Raw genomic sequence first — 21,054 nt, forward strand, 5'->3', positions numbered from 1 at the left:
AATGAGACAGAATAAAGTTTCAGTGGCTGAGAGATCTCAGACAGAGTTGAGACGTTATCCTGGAGGTTATTCTTATGTATTATATAGATATCCCTTTTTAGTTTATGGTGTATTGGAGTAGCTAGAGAAAAGTACCTGAAATTGTTGAACTGTATTCCCATAGCCTTGATTCTCAAAGATGATTGTATAACTATATAACTTTTACAATATGACCAAGTGGTTGTGAAATCCATGTGTCTGATGCTTCTCTTTTCTAGGGTATGGACAGATAAGTAAAAAATAATAATAATAATTAAGAAATAATATGGAGGGATAAGTGGTAAAAAAAAAAATTGGATAGATTGAAATACCAGTGGTCAATGAGAGGGAGGGATAAGGGGTAAAAGATGTATGATTTTTTTCTTTTTTTTTGTTATTTCTTTTTCTGAAGTGATGCTAATGTTCTGAAAATGATCATGATGATGAATACATAACTATGTGATGATATTGTGAGTAATATTGTATGCTTTGGATAGAGTATGTATGTGACGATATCTGGATGAAAATATTAAAAATAAACAAGAAAAATCAGAAATGAATAAATCAGAGCTAAGCAAACACAACAGCTGTGCCACACATGAAAACTTTTGCTACTTTTACTGAGTTGAAATTCTTGTGTGGCTCAACTCTCAACTTTAGGCAGACAGATGTGAAATAATTAAATGGTAAAAGAAAGGTTTACGTTGTTTACTTAGTTCTGCTTCAGTGAACATCCTGAATGATCTCCTGTATAGCACAAGTTCTTGAGTTTTCCAGAATATTTTTTGTTGTCTAGGAGTTTGAATCAGACGTCTAAAATTCCACATACCACTGATACCTGGAGAGCACAGTAGAAAACTTTCGTAAAAGAATTCTGTAGTGAGGTAATGATTATCATCTGCATTTCCAAGTGTCTGGGTTTTGTGTTGGCTCTGTCAGCTCTAAAGCTTTTTCCAAAGTAGTTCCCTCTTAGAGGACTCCAGTAAGCAACCCCACCTTGAAAGGGTGGAGACACATCTCCATGGAAACCACCCAATCAAAAGGTCCCATCGACAGTTGGGTGGGTCATATCTCCATGGAAACAGTCTTTTTTGTCCCCCTCATTTTTGAAGGACGCCTTTGTCAGTTAGAGAATTCTTGGCTGGCAATTGTTCTCTTTAAAGTATTTGAATATATCATATTGCCTTCTCACCTCTATGACTTCTGATGAGACATTGACACTTACTCTTATCGGGCATTCCTTGTGTATAATAAATTGCTTTTCTCTTGCTACTTTCAGAGTTCTCTTTATCTTTGGCATTTGACATTCTGATTAGTATGTGTCTTGGTTTAGGTATATTCAGATTTATACACTTTGGAGTATGTTGTACTTCTTGGGCCTGGATATCACTGCCTTTCCTAAGGCTTGGGAAGGTCTCAGCCATTATTTCGTCAAATATTCCTTCTGCCTGTTTTCCCTTTTCTTCTCCTTTTGGGATACCCATGACATGAATGTTCATGTGCTTCGTGTTGTCAATCAGTTCCCAGAGACCCTGCTAAATTTGTCCCTTTTTCTCTCTCTCTCTGTTCTTTTACCTATTTGAATATGGATGTTCTGTCTTCTAACTCATTTGTCCTTCCTTCTGCCTGTTCAAATCTGCTTTTGTGTGCTTCTAGTGTATTCAAGTTTTTTTTTTATTGTATAACATATATGCAAAGAAAGAAAGAAAAAAGCAATTAATTTTCAAAGCACACTTCAGCAAGTGGTTACAGAACAGATCCCAGAATTTGTCATGGGCTACCATTCCATCATCTCAGATTTTTCTTTCTAGCTGCTGCAAAACACTGGAGGCTAGAAAGAATATTAATATAGTGATTAATATTCTTTCAGCAGCTATACTCATTAAATCCCATTTTCTCTCTTATACCTCCTCCTCCTTTAATCCTTCTCCCAATGTATAGAGATTTTTGATAATACCTGTTCTGACTTTTTCATGTTGAAAAGGGGTGTCTGCACCAAAGGATAGAGGGATGTAATTAATTGATAATCCTGGAGAGACTAGTCCCTCTGGGTTTCAGGATTTATCTGACCTAGGAGCCCTCCGGAAATTATCTGTTTCAGAAGGGCAAACCTAGTGCATGAAACCTTTATAGAGTCTCACTTCGAGCTCCAGGTGTTCTTTAGAGATAACAGTAGCTTTTCCCCTACAGAAAAAAGTTTCATAAAGACAAGCTTCAAAATCCATGGCTTGGCCTATTTTCTTGGGAGTCCCCAGTGGTTGAGAGGGTACCAGGGGTTTTCCAGATTGGAACGTTTAATAGTTCCATGTATATGTATATTTCTTTTCCCCCTTCAAATCCTCAGGGGACCTGTATTAGTTGGGGTTCTCTAGGGAAACAGAATCAACAGAGAACATTGGCAGATATAAAATTTATAAAAGTGTCTCATGTGACCATGGGAACGCAGAGTCCAAAACCGCAGGGCAGGCTGTGAAGCCAGTGATTCCAGTGGAGGGTCTGGACCAGCTCCACAGGAGAGGCTTGCCAACCGAAGCAGAAAGAGAGCCTGTCTCTTCTGAATCCTCCTTAAAAGGCTTTCAGTGATAAATGTAGAGCTGTATTCCAGTAGCCATGTTTCTTGATGATGATTGGACAATGATACAGCTTTCACAATGAGACTCTGTGAATGTGAAAACCTTGTGTCTGATGCTCCTTTTAGCTACTATATCAACAGAAGAGTAGAACATATGGAATAAAAATAAATAATAGGGGGGAACAAATGTTAAAATAAGTTTAGTTTGAAATGCTAGTGGTAAATGAAAGCGAGGGGTAAGGGGTATGGTATGTATACTCTTTTTTTTTCTCTATTATCATTTTATTTCTTTTTCTGTTGTCTTTTTATTTCTATTTCTAAATCAATGCAAATGTTCTAAGAAATGATGAATATGCAACTATGTGATAATATGAAGAATTACTGATTGTATATGTAGAATGGAATGATATCTTAAGTTTTGTTTGTTAATTCTTTTTAATTAATAAAAAGAAAGTTAAAAAAAAAGGCTTTCAGTGATTAGATTAAGCATCACTCATTGCAGAAGACACTCCCCTTTGGCTGATTACAAATGCAGTTAGCTGTGGATGCAGCTGACACGATCATGATTTAATTCTATGAAATGTCCTCATCGCAAAAGACAAGCCAGCATTTGCCCAACCAGACAAACAAGTACCACCACTTGGCCAAGTTGACACATGAATCTGACCATGACAGGACCCTACCAATACTTTTAAATTATCAGCCCACCATAGTCTGAGATGTATCCTGGTATTATTTTAAGCTATAGAGAATAGGCCTTGTTCCTTTTCTGGATTCCTGGGGTTTGGGTTGTTTAAATGAGCTACCCAGAGAGGTGAATTTTGATTATGTGTTACATAAAATTTCAGTTCTAGACATAATCAACGTCTCTGCCTTTGCTCTCATACAGTAACTGAACATCTAGAATACATACAGTATCATCTTTTTTTATTATTATTAATTAAAGAAAAAAAAAGAAATTAACCCAACATTTAGAAATCATTCCATTCTACATATGCAATTAGTAATTCTTAATATCATCACATAGATGCATGATCATCATTTCTTAGTACATTTGCATCGATTTAGAAGAACTAGCAAAACAACAGAAAAAGATATAGAATGTTAATATAGAGAAAAAAATAAAAATAATAATAATAGTACAAAAAAAAAAGACAAAGAAACAGACAGACAAAAAAAAAAAACCTAGAGCTCAGATGCAGCTTCATTTAGTGTTTTAACATGATTACTTTACAATTAGGTATTATTCTGCTGTCCATTTTTGAGTTTTTCTATCTAGTCCTGTTGCACAGTCTGTGTCCCTTCAGCTCCAATCACCCATTATCTTACCCTGTTTCTAACTCCTGGTGGACTCTGTTACCAATGACATATTCCAAGTTTATTCTCGAATGTCGGTTCACATCAGTGGGACCATACAGTATTTGTCCTTTAGTTTTTGGCTAGACTCACTCAGCATAATGTTCTCTAGGTCCATCCATGTTATTACATGCTTCATAAGTTTATTCTGTCTTAAAGCTGCATAATATTCCATCGTATGTATATACCACAGTTTGTTTAGCCACTCGTCTGTTGATGGAGATTTTGGCTGTTTCCATCTCTTTGCAATTGTAAATAACGCTGCTATAAACATTGGTGTGCAAATGTCCGTTTGTGTCTTTGCCCTTAAGTCCTTTGAGTAGATACCCAGCAATACGATTGCTGGCAATTCTATATTCAGTTTTTTGAGGAACCGGCAAACTACCTTCCACAGTGGTTGCACCATTTGACATTCCCACCAACAGTGGATAAGTGTGCCTCTTTCTCCGCATCCTCTCCAGCACTTGTCATTTTCTGTTTTGTTGATAATGGCCATTCTGGTGGGTGTGAGATGATATCTCATTGTGGTTTTGATTTGCATTTCTCTAATGGCCAGGGACATTGAGCGTCTCTTCATGTGCCTTTTGGCCATTTGTATTTCCTCTTCTGATAGGTGTCTGTTCAAGTCGTTTTCCCATTTTGCAATTGGGTTGGCTGTCTTTTTGTTGTTGAGTTGGACAATCTCTTTATAAATTCTGGATACTAAACCTTTATCTGATATGTCATTTCCAAATATTGTCTCCCATTGTGTAGGCTGTCTTTCTACTTTCTTGATGAAGTTCTTTGATGCACAAAAGTGTTTAATTTTGAGGAGCTCCCATTTATTTATTTCCTTCTTCAGTGCTCTTGCTTTAGGTTTAAGGTCCATAAAACCACCTCCAATTGTGAGTTTCATAAGATATCTCCCTACATTTTCCTCTAACTGTTTTATGGTCTTAGACCTAATGTTTAGATCTTTGATCCATTTTGAGTTAACTTTTGTATAGGATGTGAGATACGGGTCTTCTTTCATTCTTTTGCATATGGATATCCAGTTCTCTAGGAACCATTTATTGAAGAGACTGTTCTGTCCCAGGTCAGTTGGCTTGACTGCCTTATCAAAGATCAAATGTCCGTAGATGAGAGGGTCTATATCTGAGCACTCTATTCGATTCCATTGGTCGATATATCTATCTTTATGCCAATACCATGCTGTTTTGATCACTGTGGCTTCATAATATGCCTTCAAGTCAGGCAGCGTGCGACCTCCAGTTTCGTTTTTTTTCCTCAAGATCTTTTTAGCAATTCGGGGCACCCTGCCCTTCCAGATAAATTTGCTTATTGGTTTTTCTATTTCTGAAAAATAAGTTGTTGGGATTTTGATTGGTATTGCATTGAATCTGTAGATCAGTTTAGGTAGGATTGACATCTTAACTATATTTAGTCTTCCAATCCATGAACACGGTATGCCCTTCCATCTATTTAGGTCTTCTGTGATTTCTTTTAACAGTTTTTTGTAGTTTTCTTTATATAGGTTTTTTGTCTCTTTAGTTAAATTTATTCCTAGGTATTTTATTCTTTTAGTTGCAATTGTAAATGGCATTCGTTTCTTGATTTCCCCCTCAGCTTGTTCATTACTAGTGTATAGAAATGATACAGATTTTTGAATGTTGATCTTGTAACCTGCTACATTGCTGTACTCATTTATTAGCTCTAGTAGTTTTGTTGTGGATTTTTCCGGGTTTTCGACGTATAGTGTCATATCGTCTGCGAACAGTGATAGTTTTACTTCTTCCTTTCCAATTTTGATGCCTTGTATTTCTTTTTCTTGTCTAATTGCTCTGGCTAGAACCTCCAACACAATGTTGAATAATAGTGGTGATAGTGGACATCCTTGTCTTGTTCCTGACCTTAGGGGGAAAGTTTTCAATTTTTCCCCATTGAGGATGATATTAGCTGTGGGTTTTTCATATATTCCCTCTATCATTTTAAGGAAGTTCCCTTGTATTCCTATCTTTTGAAGTGTTTTCAACAGGAAAGAATGTTGAATCTTGTCAAATGCCTTCTCTGCATCAATTGAGATGATCATGTGATTTTTCTGCTTTGATTTGTTGATATGGTGTGTTACATTAATTCATTTTCTTATGTTGAACCAACCTTGCATACCTGGGATGAATCCTACTTGGTCATGATGTATAATTCTTTTAATGTGTTGTTGGATACGATTTGCTAGAATTTTATTGAGGATTTTTGCATCTATGTTCATTAGAGAGATTGGTCTGTAGTTTTCTTTTCTTGTAATATCTTTGCCTGGTTTTGGTATGAGGGTGATGTTGGCTTCATAGGATGAATTAGGTAGTTTTCCCTCCACTTCGATTTTTTTGAAGAGTTTGAGGAGAGATGGTAGTAATTCTTTCTGGAATGTTTGATAGAATTCACATGTGAAGCCGTCTGGTCCTGGACTTTTCTTTTTGGGAAGCTTTTGAATGACTAATTCAATTTCTTTACCTGTGATTGGTTTGTTGAGGTCATCTATTTCTTCTTGAGTCAAAGTTGGTTGTTCATGTCTTTCCAGGAACCCATCCATTTCATCTAAATTGTTGTATTTATTAGCGTAAAGTTGTTCATAGTATCCTGTTATTACCTCCTTTATTTCTGTGAGGTCAGTAGTTATGTCTCCTCTTCCATTTCTGATCTTATTTATTTGCATCCTCTCTCTTCTTCTTTTTGTCAGTCTTGCTAAGGGCCCATCAATCTTATTGATTTTCTCATAGAACCAACTTCTGGTCTTATTGATTTTCTCTATTGTTTTCATGTTTTCAATTTCATTTATTTCTGCTCTAATCTTTGTTATTTCTTTCCTTTTACTTGCTTTGGGATTCGTTTGCTGTTCTTTCTCCAGTTCTTCCAAGTAGACAGTTAATTCCTGCATTTTTGCCTTTTCTTCTTTTCTGATATAGGCATTTAGGGCAATAAATTTCCCTCTTAGCACTGCCTTTGCTGCGTCCCATAAGTTTTGATATGTTGTGTTTTCGTTTTCATTCACCTTGAGGTATTTACTAATTTCTCTTGCAATTTCTTCTTTGACCCACTCGTTGTTTAAGAGTGTGTTGTTGGCCCGGCGCGGCGCTCACGCCCCGCCAGTCAACCCGCCCTCCTCTCCCTCTTTTTCCGCCGGCCCGGCGCGGCGCTCACGCCTTGCCAGCCGGCCCGCTATCCTCTCCCTCTTCCCCTTCTGCTCCAGCAGCGCTCCATCTGCCATCTTATCCTTCCCTTTCTCCTCCTGCTCCGGCGGCTCTCCAACCACCACCGTGCCCTCTTCTGCCCTCACTGGCTCCTCCGCCACCGGCCTCGACAGCCTTGCCACCCTCAGCTTTCCTCCTCCAGAACAGCTACTGGGGGAGTGGAGACGATACAGAGCAGCTCACGGAGCCACGACGGAGATCAAAGGAACGGCATACCCCATCCTGGAACGGCTGACTGTCTAGGAGAACCAGCTCCAGTGAGAGCGCCGAGGGGCGCGGGCTTTCCCGGGCAGGACGGCAAGCGGCCGGAGTCCCTCCCTTCCTCCTTCCCAGGCCAGCTGGCAGAATTGGGCAGGCGGTCCTCTCAGGCCTCGGCGACTGGCGCCCCTACCACGCGAGGCCCCCCGGACCAACTGAGAGAGTTGGGTCGGAAATCCCCTGGCCGCGGAGAACGGTGACTGGGGGGTCCCTTCCAAACACGTGACACCCCGGTCCGGCTGGGATCAGTGCACTCTCCCGGGTTGCGGCGGCTGGCGCCCTCCCGCCACGCTTGGCGCCCCAGGCCGACTAGGAAATTCAGTCGGGTGCTCTCCCAGGCTGCGGTGGCCGGTGACCCTCCCCACGTTCGGACCCTCGGGCTGGCTGGCACTCTTCCAAGCTCCTTCGGCTGCCGAACCTCCCCCACGGCGAGACTTTTCCAAAGTTAAAGGACCCACAGCAACTTTTATTGGTGGAACCCGTAGACAAACGTGTGCCACGAACGCCACCTACTGGGCAGGATAAGAAAAACAGAACCCAGAGATTTCACAGAAAAATCTTTCAACCTGTGGGGTCCCACACCCAGGGAAATCTGACTAAATGCCCAGACACCAGCAGAAGATAACGGATCACGCTCAGAAAATTGAAAATATGGCCCAGTCAAAAGAACAAACCAATAGTTCAAATAAGATACAGGAGCTGAAACAACTAATGCTGAATATACGAACAGAAATGGAAAACCTCTTCAAAAACGAAATCGATAAATTGAGGGAGGGCATGAAGAAGACATGGGCTGAACGAAAAGAAGAAATAGAAAAACTGAAAAAACAAATCACAGAGCTTATGGAAGTGAAGGATAAAGTAGAAAACAAGAAAAAACAATGGATACCTACAATGATAGATTTAAAGAGACAGAAGATAGAATTAGTGATTTGGAGGATGGAACATCTGAATTCCAAAAAGAAACAGAAACTATCCAGAAAAGAATGGAAAATTTGAACAGGGTATCAGGGAACTCAAGGACAATATGAACCGCACAAATATACGTGTTGTGGGTGTCCCAGAAGAAGAGAAGGGAAAAGGAGGAGAAAAACTAATGGAAGAAATTATCACTGAAAATTTCCCAACTCTTATGAAAGACCTAAAATTACAGATCCAAGAAGTGCAGTGCACCCCAAAGAGAATAGACCAAATAGGCGTTCTCCAAGACACTTACTAGTTAGAATGTCAGAGGTCAAAGAGAAAGAGAGGATCTTGAAAGCAGCAAGAGAAAAACAATCCATCACATACAAGGGAAACCCAATAAGACTATATGTAGATTTCTCAGCAGAAACCATGGAAGCTAGAAGACAGTGGGATGATATATTTAAGTTACTAAAAGAGAAAAACTGCCAACCAAGACTCCTATATCCAGCAAAATTGTCCTTCATAAATGAGGGAGAAATTAAAACATTCTCAGACAAAAAGTCACTGAGAGAATTTGTGACCAAGAGACCAGCTCTGCAAGAATACTAAAGGGAGCACTAGAGTCAGATACGAAAAGACAGAAGAGAGAGGTATGGAGAAGAGTGTAGAAAGAAGGAAAGTCAGATATGATATATATAATACAAAAGGCAAAATGGTAGAGGAAAATATTATCCAAACAGTAATAACTCTAAATGTTAATGGACTGAATTCCACAATCAAAAGACATAGACTGGCAGAATGGATTAAAAAACAGGATCCCTCTATATGTTGTCTACAGGAAACACATCTTAGACCCAAAGATAAATATAGGTTGAAAGTGAAAGGTTGGGAAAAGATATTTCATGCAAATAACAACCAGAAAAGAGCAGGAGTGGCTATACTAATATCCAACAAATTAGACTTCAAATGGAAAACAGTTAAAAGAGACAAAGAAGGACACTATCTACTAATAAAAGGAACAATTAAACAAGAAGACATAACAATCATAAATATTTACACACCGAGCCAGAATGCCCCAAAATACGTGAGGAATACACTGCAAACACTGAAAAGGGAAGTAGACACATATACCATAATAGTTGGAGACTTCAATTCACCACTCTCATCAATGGACAGAACATCTAGACAGAGGATCAATAAAGAAATAGAGAATCTGAATATTACTATAAATGAGCTAGACTTAACAGACATTTATAGGACATTACATCCCACAACAGCAGGATACACCTTTTTTTTCAAGTGCTCATGGATCATTCTCAAAGATAGACCATATGCTGAATCACAAAGCAAGTCTTAAAAAATTTAAAAAGATTGAAATCATACACAACACTTTCTCGGATCATAAAGGAATGAAGTTGGAAATCAATAATAGGCGGAGTGCCAGAAAATTCACAAATACATGGAGCTCAATAACACACTCTTAAACAACAAGTAGGTCAAAGAAGAAATTGCAAGAGAAATTAGTAAATACCTAAAGGCGAATGAAAATGAAAACACAACATAGCAAAACTTATGGGACGCAGCAAAAGGAGTGCTAAGAGGGAAATTTATTGCCCTAAATGCCTTTATCAGAAAAGAAGAAAAGGCAAAAATGCAGGAATTAACTGTCCACTTGGAAGAACTGGAGAAAGGGCAGCAAACGAATCCCAAAGCAAGAAAAAAGAAAGAAATAACAAAGATTAGAGCAGAAATAAATGAAATTGAAAACATGAAAACAATAGAGAAAATCATTAAGACCAGAAGTTGGTTCTATGAGAAAATCAGTAAGATTGATGGGCCCTTAGCAAGATTGACATAAAGAAGAAGAGAGGGGATGCAAATAAATAAGATCAGAAATGGAAGAGGAGACATAACTACTGACCTCACAGAAATAAAGGAGGTAATAACAGGATACTATGAACAACTTTACGCTAATAAATACAACAATTTAGATGAAATGGACGGGTTCCTCGAAAGACATGAACAACCAACTTTGACTCAAGAAGAAATAGATGACCTCAACAAACCAATCACAGGTAAAGAAATTGAATTAGTCATTCAAAAGCTTCCTAAAAAGAAAAGTCCAGGACCAGACGGCTTCACATGTGAATTCTATCAAACATTCCAGAAAGAATTACTACCATCTCTCCTCAAACTCTTCAAAAAAATCGAAGTGGAGGGAAAACTACCTAATTCATCCTATGAAGCCAACATCACCCTCATACCAAAACCAGGCAAAGATATTACAAGAAAAGAAAACTACAGACCAATCTCTCTAATGAGTATAGATGCAAAAATCCTCAATAAAATTCTAGCAAATCGTATCCAACAACACATTAAAAGAATTATACATCATGACCAAGTAGGATTCATCCCAGGTATGCAAGGATGATTCAACATAAGAAAATCAATTAATGTAATACACCATATCAACAAATCAAAGCAGAAAAATCACATGATCATCTCAATGGATGCAGAGAAGGCATTTGACAAGATTCAACATCCTTTCCTGTTGAAAACACTTCAAAAGATAGGAATACAAGGGAACTTCCTTAAAATGGTAGAGGGAATATATGAAAAACCCACAGCTAATATCATCCTCAATGGGGAAAAATTGAAAACTTTCCCCCTAAGGTCAGGAACAAGACAAGGATGTCCACTATCACCACTATTATTCAACATTGTGTTGGAGGTTCTAGCCAGAGCAAATAGACAAGAAAAAGAAATACAAGGCATCAAAATTGGAAAGGAGAAGTAAAACTATCACTGTTTGCAGACGATATGACACTATACGTCGAAAACCCGGAAAAATCCACAACAAAACTACTAGAGCTAATAAATGAGTACAGCAAAGTAGCAGGTTACAAGATCAATATTCAAAAATCTGTAGCATTTCTATACACTAGTAATGAACAAGCCGAGGGGGAAATCAAGAAACGAATCCCATTTACAATTGCAACTAAAAGAAAAAATACCTAGGAATAAATTTAACTAAAGAGACAAAAAACCTATATAAAGAAAACTACAAAAAACTGTTAAAAGAAATCACAGAAGACCTAAATAGATGGAAAGGCATACCGTGTTCATGGATTGGAAGACTAGATATAGTTAAGATGTCAATCCTACCTAAATTGATTTACAGATTCAATGCAATCGCAATCAAAATCCAAACAACTTATTTTTCAGAAATAGAAAAAAAACCAATAAGCAAATTTATCTGGAAGGGCAGGGTACCCCGAATTCCTAAAAGTATCTTGAGGAAAAAAAATGAAGCTGCAGGTCTCAAGCTGCCGCACTTTAAGGCATATTATGAAGCCACAGTGGTCAAAACAGCATGGTATTGGCATAAAGATAGATTTATCGACCAATGGAATCGAATAGAGTGCTCAGATATAGACCCTCTCATCTACGGACATTTGATCTTTGATAAGGCAGTCAAGCCAACTGACCTGGGACAGAACAGTCTCTTCAATATATGGTGCCTAGAGAACTGGATATCCATATGCAAAAGAATGAAAGAAGACCCATATCTCACACCCTTACAAAAGTTAATTCAAAATGGATCAAAGATCTAAACATTAGGTCTAAGACCATAAAACAGTTAGAGGAAAATGTAGGGAGATATCTTATGAAACTTACAATTGGCGGCGGTTTTATGGACCTTAAACCTAAAGCAAGAGCACTGAAGAAGGAAATAAATAAATGGGAGCTCCTTAAAATTAAACACTTTTGTGCATCAAAGAACTTCATCAAGAAAGTAGAAAGACAGCCTACACAATGGGAGACAATATTTGGAAATGACATATCAGATAAAGGTTTAGTATCCAGAATTTATAAAGAGATTGTCCAACTCAACAACAAAAAGACAGCCAACCCAATTGCAAAATGGGAAAAAGACTTGAACAGACACCTACCAGAAGAGGAAATACAAGTGGCCAAAAGGCACATGAAGAGATGCTCAATGTCCCTGGCCATTAGAGAAATGCAAATCAAAACCACAATGAGATATCATCTCACACCCACCAGAATGGCCATTATCAACAAAACAGAAAATGACAAGTGCTGGAGAGGATGCGGAGAAAGAGGCACACTTATCCACTGTTGGTGGGAATGTCAAATGGTGCAACCCCTGTGAAAGGCAGTTTGGCGGTTCCTCAAAAAGCTGAATATAGAATTGCCATACGACCCAGCAATACCATTGCTAGGTATCTACTCAAAGGACTTAAGGGCAAAGACAGAAACGGACATTTGCACACCAATGTTTATAGCAGCGTTATTTACAATTGCAAAGAGATGGAAACAGCCAAAATGTTCATCAACAGAAGAATGGCTAAACAAACTGTGGTATATACATACGATGGAATATTATGCAGCTTTAAGACAGGATAAACTTATGAAGCATGTAATAACATGGATGGACCTAGAGAACATTATGCTGAGTGAGTCTAGCCAAAAACTAAAGGACAAATACTGTATGGTCCCACTGATGTGAATGGACATTAGAGAATAAACTTGGAATATATCATTGGTAACAGAGACCATCAGGAGATAGAAATAGGGTAAGATAATGGGTAATTGGAGCTGAAGAGATACAGACTGTGCAACAGGACTAGATACAAAAACTCAAAAATGGACAGCAGAATAATACCTAATTGTAAAGTAATCATGTTAAAACACTGAATGAAGCTGCATCTGAAGTATAGGTTTAGTTTGTTTGTTCGTTTTTTTTTTTTTTTTTTTACTATTATTATTACTTTTATTTCTTTTCTCTATATTAACGTTCTATATCTTTGTCTGGTGTGTCGCTAGTTCTTCTAAACCGATGCAAATGTACTAAGAAAAGATAATCATGCATCTATGTGATGATGTTAAGAATTACTGATTGCATATGTAGAATGGTATGATTTCTAAATGTTGGGTTAATTTCTTTTTTTTTTCCGTTAATTAAAAAAAAATGTAAAAACCTAAAATTGTGAAATTGTAAAAAAAAATAAAAAAAAATAAAAAAGATTTAACTGTACCACCTTAAAAAAAAAAAAAGTGTGTTGTTGAGCCTCCACATATTTGTGAATTTTCTGGCACTCCCCCTATTATTGATTTCCAACTTCATTCCTTTATGATCCGAGAAAGTGTTGTGTATGATTTCAATCTTTTTAAATTTTTTAAGACTTGCTTTGTGAACCAGCATATGGTCTGTCTTTGAGAATGATCCATGAGCACTTGAGAAAAAGGTGTATCCTGCTGTTGTGGGATGTAATGTCGTATAAATGTCTGTTAAGTCTAGCTCATTTATAGTAATATTCAGATTCTCTATTTCTTTATTGATCCTCTGTCTAGATGTTCTGTCCATTGATGAGAGTGGTAAATTGAAGTCTCCAACTATTATGGTATATGTGTCTATTTCCCTTTTCAGTGTGTGCAGTGTATTCCTCACGTATTTTGGGGCATCCTGGTTCGGTGCGTAAATATTTATGATTGTTATGTCTTCTTGTTTAATTGTTCCTTTTATTAGTAGATAGTGTCCTTCTTTGTCTCTTTTAACTGTTTTCCATTTGAAGTCTAATTTGTTGGATATTAGTATAGCCACTCCTGCTCTTTTCTGGGTGTTATTTGCATGAAATATCTTTTCCCAACCTTTCACTTTCAATCTATGTTTATCTTTGGGTCTAAGATGTGTTTCCTGTAGACAACATATAGAGGGATCCTGTTTTTTAATCCATTCTGCCAGTCTATGTCTTTTGATTGTGGAATTCAGTCCGTTAACATTTAGTGTTATTACTGTTTGGATAATATTTTCCCCTACCATTTTGCCTTTTGTATTATATATATCATATCTGACTTTCCTTCTTTCTACACTCTTCTCCATACCTCTCTCTTCTGTCTTTTCGTATCTGACTCTAGTGCTCCCTTTAGTATTCTTGCAGAGCTGGTCTCTTGGTCACAAATTCTCTCAGTGACTTTTTGTCTGAGAATGTTTTAATTTCTTCCTCATTTTTGAAGGACAATTTTGCTGGATATAGGAGTCTTGGTTGGCAGTTTTTCTCTTTTAGTAACTTAAATATATCATCCCACTGTCTTCTAGCTTCCATGGTTTCTGCTGAGAAATCTACATATAGTCTTATTGGGTTTCCCTTGTATGTGATGGATTGTTTTTCTCTTGCTGCTTTCAAGATCCTCTCTTTCTCTTTGACCTCTGACATTCTAACTAGTAAGTGTCTTGGAGAACGCCTATTTGGGTCTATTCTCTTTGGGGTGCACTGCACTTCTTGGATCTGTAATTTTAGGTCTTTCATAAGAGTTGGGAAATTTTCAGTGATGATTTCTTCCATTAGTTTTTCTCCTCCTTTTCCCTTTTCTTCTCCTTCTGGGACACCCACAACACGTATATTTGTGCGGTTCATATTGTCCTTGAGTTCCCTGATACCGTGTTCAAATTTTTCCATTCTTTTCTGGATAGTTTCTGTTTCTTTTTGGAATTCAGATGTTCCATCCTCCAAATCACTAATTCTATCTTCTGTCTCTTTAAATCTATCATTGTATGTATCCATTGTTTTTTCCAACTTTTCTACTTTATCCTTCACTTTCATAAGTTATGTGATTTGTTTTTTCAGTTTTTCTATTTCTTCTTTTTGTTCAGCCCATGTCTTCTTCATGTCCTCCCTCAATTTATCGATTTCGTTTTTGAAGAGGTTTTCCATTTCTGTTCGTATATTCAGCATTAGTTGTCTCAGCTCCTGTATCTTATTTGAACTATTGGTTTGTTCTTTTGACTGGGCCATATTTTCAATTTTCTGAGCGTGATCCGTTATCTTCTGCTGGCGTCTGGGCATTTAGTCAGATTTCCCTGGGTGTTGGACCCAACTGGTTGAAAGATTTTTCTGTGAAATCTCTGGGTTCTGTTTTTCTTATCCTGCCCAGTAGGTGGCGCTCGTGGCACACGTTTGTCTGCGGATCCCACCAGTAAAAGTTGCTGTGGGTCCTTTAACTTTGGAAAACTCTCACCCTGGGGGAGTTTTGCCAGCCGAAGCGGCTTGGAAGAGTGCCAGCTGGCCCGGGGATCCGAACGTGGGGAGGGTCGCCGGCCACCGCAGCCCAGGAGAGCGCCCGTCCGAATCTCCTAGTCGGCTCGGGGCGCCAAGCCTGGCGGGAGGAGGCCAGCCGCCACAGCCCGGGAGAGTGCACCGTTCCCAGCCGGAATGGGAAGTCACGTGTTTGGAAGGGACCCCGGTCACCGTTCTCTGCGGCCTGGGGATCTCTGATCCAAATCTCCCAGTTGGTCCGCAGGGTCATGCGTTGGGGGGGCGCCAGCCACCGCCACTTGAGGGGACCGCCTGTCCAATTGTCCCAGCTGGCCCGGGAAGGAGGAAGGGAGGGACTCCGGCCGCTTGCCGCCCCGGCCTGGGGAAGCCCGCGCCCCTCGACGATCTCACCGGAGTGGGTTCTCTCAGCCAGTCAGCCGTTCCAGGATGGGGTACGCTATCTTTTTTATCTCTGTCTTGGCTCCGGGAGCTGTTGTGTATCGTTCCTACTCCCCTAGTAGCTGTTCTGGAGAAGGAACTAAGATCAGCGCGTCTTACTAAGCCACCATCTTCTCAGTATCATCTTTTATCCTGCATTCTAATTACCTTAGTCCCAGCCAGATTGGCTTCATTTTAAGCTCTAATTGAGGTCTGATCTTTTTCTCAGATACTTCAACTTTTATTATATATAGCTATGCGAATTTTCAGGTCTGCAGCATTCCATTTCTGAGAGCCACATGTCACAGAGCTCCTCAAAGTTCTAAAGCAATACCAGCTGATACACATATAGCTCAGTATCGCAGAATCCAGAAAGACATCCACAGCTTCTAATCAAATGTGGCTGCTATAAGAGCCCACAATCCAGGCTCTCTTTATAAGTATTTTCTGAGCGAGACCTTAGCATATCTGTTCTATTTCTGGCCCATTCTGCAGAGCCCATTATCCCCAAAGTTTATTCAGTTCATCGTGTGTCCCTCAATGTCCATTCTTTTGGTAGCCATACCAAATTCCATGATATAAATGTATCACCATTCACCATTGTACTTCTCAGTCATTGTATCCTTTGGCTCCCTCCATCTATTGGACATCATGGATAATGTCCAAAATAAACAAACTATGTCTTAAAGTATTTTTGTTTGGTTATATAATCAGCAGCACTCAATTTTTTTTTTAAATACCAAAAAACACCAAACGAACACAAACATTCTTAACTTTTGATCATTCCATTCTACATATATAATCAGTAATTGACAATATCATCACATAGTTGCATATTCATCATCATAATCATTTCTTGAAACATTTGCATCTATTCAGAAAAAGAAATAAAGAGAAAACAGAAAAAAATTCATACGTACCATACCCCTTACCCCTCCCTTTCATTGATCACTAGCATTTCAAACTAAATTTATTTTAACATTTGTTCCCCCTATTATTTATTTTTATTCCTTATGTTCTACTCATCTGTTGACAAGGTAGATAAAAGGAGCATCAGACACAAGGTTTTCACAATCACAAACTCACATTGTGAAAGCTTTATCATTATACAATCATCTTCAAGAAACATGGCTACTGGAACACAGCTCCACATTTTCAGGCAATTCCCTCCAGCCTCTCCACTACATCTTGACTAACAAGGTGATATCTATTTAATGCATAAGAATAACCTCCAGGATAACCTCTTGACTCTGTAATCTCTCAGCCATTGACTTGTCTCATTTCCCTCTTCCCCCTTTTGGTCAAGAAGGTTTTCTCAATCTCTTGATGCTGAGTCTCAGCTCATTCTAGGATTTCTATCCCATGTTGCCAGAAAGGCCCACACCCCTGGGAGTCATGTCCCACATAGACAGGGGGAGGGTGATGAGCTTGCTTGTTGTGTTGGCTAGAGAAAGAGGCCACATCTGAGCAACAAAAGAGGTTCTCCTGGGCGTGACTCTTAGGCCTAATTTTAAGTAGGCTTAACCCATCCTTTGTGGGGTTAAGTTTCATATGAACAAACCCCAAGACCGGGGGCTCAGCCTATAGCTTTGGTTGTCCACACTGCTTGTGAGAATATCAAGAATTCAACTTGGGAAAGTTGAATTTTCCCCCTTTCTCACCATTCCCCAAAGGGGACTTTGCAGATACTTTTTTATTCCCTGTTCAAATCACTCTGGGATTTTTCCGGGCATCACTCTGGACAAACCAATAAAATCTAATGTCCTACTGAAGGTTACACGTGCTTATGGTGTTCAGTTAAGCTGTCTACATAAGTTATATTAGGAAATGCACTAGTCAAAATATAAATTTTGTACCAGATAAACATTTTTTGCTTTAGTCTCACATGTAAGTTGAAATTTTAAAATATTAATTGCCATCTATTTTCAGCACCCTGCAGTAATGACATTCCTTTTTTCTTGTTCATGCAAAAACATTTTTAAATTTGTACATTTAGTCACTATCATTATACACTCTAGGCATTCCTAGATTATGCAATCTCAGTCTTTATCATCTATCTTTCTTTCTGATTTCATGTAGCACTCTCAATTTTAAACAATTTTTGTTGGTCCAGAATGACAAAGAACAGGGAAACATAACATCACGAACTATTGAATCAAACTACCTCTTATCATTTGTCTCTCCCCTATCACCCACCCATCCAGTTAGTTGCTCCTGGTAGTACTGTGGTACTATTGATGTCTTCCTGTTAACTTCTGAACATAATATACATTTTTAGTTTTCCTCCAATATCCGTCTACCTGTGACTGTGTCCACCATCGAACCATTGAAATAATTCATATGAGAACTTACTTATAACTGTAAATTTGAAAATTGGATACATGGCACTATACATCCTCTTTCTGTCATTTCACCTTTAATATGGCAGTGTTACTTATAAACTCACTTATTGGTTGTCATCACTTCTATCCATTCTCTTGCATTTAGATGTAGCTTCTTTGGGTAGCCATTCTGCCATCTCTAGGTTTTGCGTACCTCTAGGTCTGCTATATTCTGTAGTGTAACCTCTGAGATTACCTTTACCAGAGTCATAATAACAAATTCATACAGTATCAGTCCTTTTGTGACTGACTTGTTTCACCCAGCATTATGTCTTCAAGGTTCATCCACGTTGTCATATGTTTCGGGACATCATTTCGTCTTACTGTTGCATAACAGTCTTTCATATGTGTATACCATATTTTGTTTATCCACTGTTTCTCCACTGTTGATGGGCCCTTGAATTGTTTCCATCTCCTGGCAATTATGAATAGTGCCATTATTAACATTGGGATAGAAATGTCTGTTGGTGTCATTGCCCTCAGCTCTTCTAGGTATATATTGAGTATTGGTATTGCCAGGTCATAGGGCAATTCATTATTTAGTTTTTGAGGAATCGCAAAAAACTGGCTTAACAGCTGCACCAGCAGTGAATAAGTGTTCCGATTTCTCTACATCCTCTCCAACATTTGTAGTTTCCTGTTTGTTTAATGGCAACTATTCTTATAGGTGTGAGGTGATATCTCATTGTCATCTTAATTTGCATTTCTCTTATAGCTAATGAAAATGAGCATCTCTTCATGTGCTTTTTAGCCACCTGTGTTTGCTCTTCAGAAAAAGATCTGTTCATATCCTCTGCCCATTTTGAAATTAGATTGTTTGTTCTTTTGTTGTTTAGTTGTATAATTTCCTTATGTACACAGGATATGAAGGCTTTATCCGATAGGTGGTTTCCAAATATTTTCTCCCATTGAGTTGGCTGCCTTTTCACCTTTTTCGCAAAGTCCTTTGAGGCAAAAAAGCTCTTGATTTTTTTTTTTTTGCAAATTTGACATTTTTATTGAACTTAAGTTGGTGTAGAACAATGGGGGGCACAATGGCTGCTGAACTTAGCAGCAAGTGATAAACCCCTGTGACATTTGACCTTTGAGAGTCCTAACATGGTATGGGTGGAACAACTGAGAAACAGCATAGATTTTTTTTTAACACTTCAAAATATTGAGAAATGAGCCTCACAGCCTTGTTCAGTTTCCAGGTTACAAAGAACATTGATAACATCTTCTATTGTCTTCCTTTAGTAGTGTCAGTTAATATCCTTCCCCAAAATGTTCCTAACTGGTACACATAAGAAAAGGATTTAGTAACACTTAGGCAAGTAATAAATTTTAAGAACTTTAACAGTAATACAGGCAATATGCCAAGCATACATGACTCCACACTTACACTGCCAGAAAGACAATGAACTGGCTAAAGAGTTTCCATCAAGTTCTAGAAGCAAAAAATGCACTAATGGGAAGGATAAGGCAACTAAGTACAGAGTAAGAACTGATGGATCATTTTTGTCTAAACCTCATTTCAAAACCTTGCTTTCAATATGCAAGTAAGCATTTGTTTTACACACTGAGGTGAAACACTTTAAGGGAAAAGAAAACTCCTGTAAAGGTTACAAGATCAACCAGAGATGAAGAAGAATTAATACTGAATTTGTATAGTCAATGCATGTAGCAGTGGTATAAACTGACCACATCAAATACTTTTGAGAGAGTAAGTACTGAATATCTACCATTATTTATATAGTTGAACGTTAACCCATCTAAATTATTCTAAGAGAAATACATAACTAACAAGATAGGAATGAAATCTCCACTTAAAAACCAAAACCACGTCTAGTTAATGTTCATCTAGTTTATGTTCATCTAGTTTAATTAAAATCAGTTGCTCATTCAATCTGGAGTAAATGTATGGGTGTTGGTAAAACTGTTCAAGACTGCTTCAAGTTATTTAAATGAAATGTGATAAACAACACTACTCATTCTCTTATCTGAATACTGCTGTTTTACTTTTTCTCTCTCAAAAAAAACCAAAAACAACCAAATAAATACTGCAGAATAACTGATACTAAGTGGCCACCCATTTCTGCAGTAACCATTTGAAAGAATCTAAAAATGTTGCAGTAAGAAATGAATAATGATTATAAATATTTTAACAGGCTTATGCTCATCTTCAGGAAGGGATATAGGCTTGAGTAATACCGGATTCAGAGATTTACAACTCTCAAATTTGCAACTGATAGATACAATTTTGCAAGGATCTGCCCAATGTATAAAACACACATCCAAATTAAGGCTTTTACAGGTAGGTGGTCAAGTCTACGGGTGTGCAATGCTGGATTTCCACAAGGCATCTCCAGATTCCATTGTTACTCAATTTGTAAACCAGAGGATGTGCTGATGTAGATGGGTAGGAGCTTCAAGGGCTAACAATGAACCAACTGGAAGGCTTGTTTGTAGACAGGTTCTGAAATAAAAGTTGGCAGTGAAACAACTGAGGGGGTGCCCCACGTCATGCACAGAGGAAAAGTTGAGGGGGTGCCCCACGTCATGCAGAGGGGAAAAGTAATTTGCACCTGCTGACAAGAATGAAGCTTTTACAAAAACCAAAAGTCAGCAATTAAACTTTGGTTCAAGATTTAGAGACCTAAAGGTTGAGAGCTACATCCAAGCTAGTGGTTCTCATACTTCAACTTGCAAAAAAGACACCTAGAGGATACTTGTGAAAATGCAGATACCTAGGCCTTATACCCAGAGATTCTAATTCACATGATGCGAGTGGTCCAAGCACCTAAAGCTCTTGATTTTAATGAGTTCCCATTTGTCTGTTTTTTTCTTTCCCTGCTTATGCATTA

At 38.3% G+C, this 21,054-nt stretch overlaps 1 protein-coding gene across 9 annotated transcripts in view; it reads left to right on the plus strand.

Annotated features, from left to right (window-relative positions):
• PRMT7 (protein arginine methyltransferase 7) overlaps positions 1–21,054 on the plus strand; it is a 110,749-nt gene that overhangs the window by 16,399 nt on the left and 73,296 nt on the right. The window lies entirely within an intron of this gene.

The sequence above is a fragment of the Tamandua tetradactyla genome, chromosome 16 (genome assembly GCF_023851605.1).
Source record: "Tamandua tetradactyla isolate mTamTet1 chromosome 16, mTamTet1.pri, whole genome shotgun sequence".
Classification (NCBI taxonomy): Eukaryota; Metazoa; Chordata; class Mammalia; order Pilosa; family Myrmecophagidae; genus Tamandua; species Tamandua tetradactyla.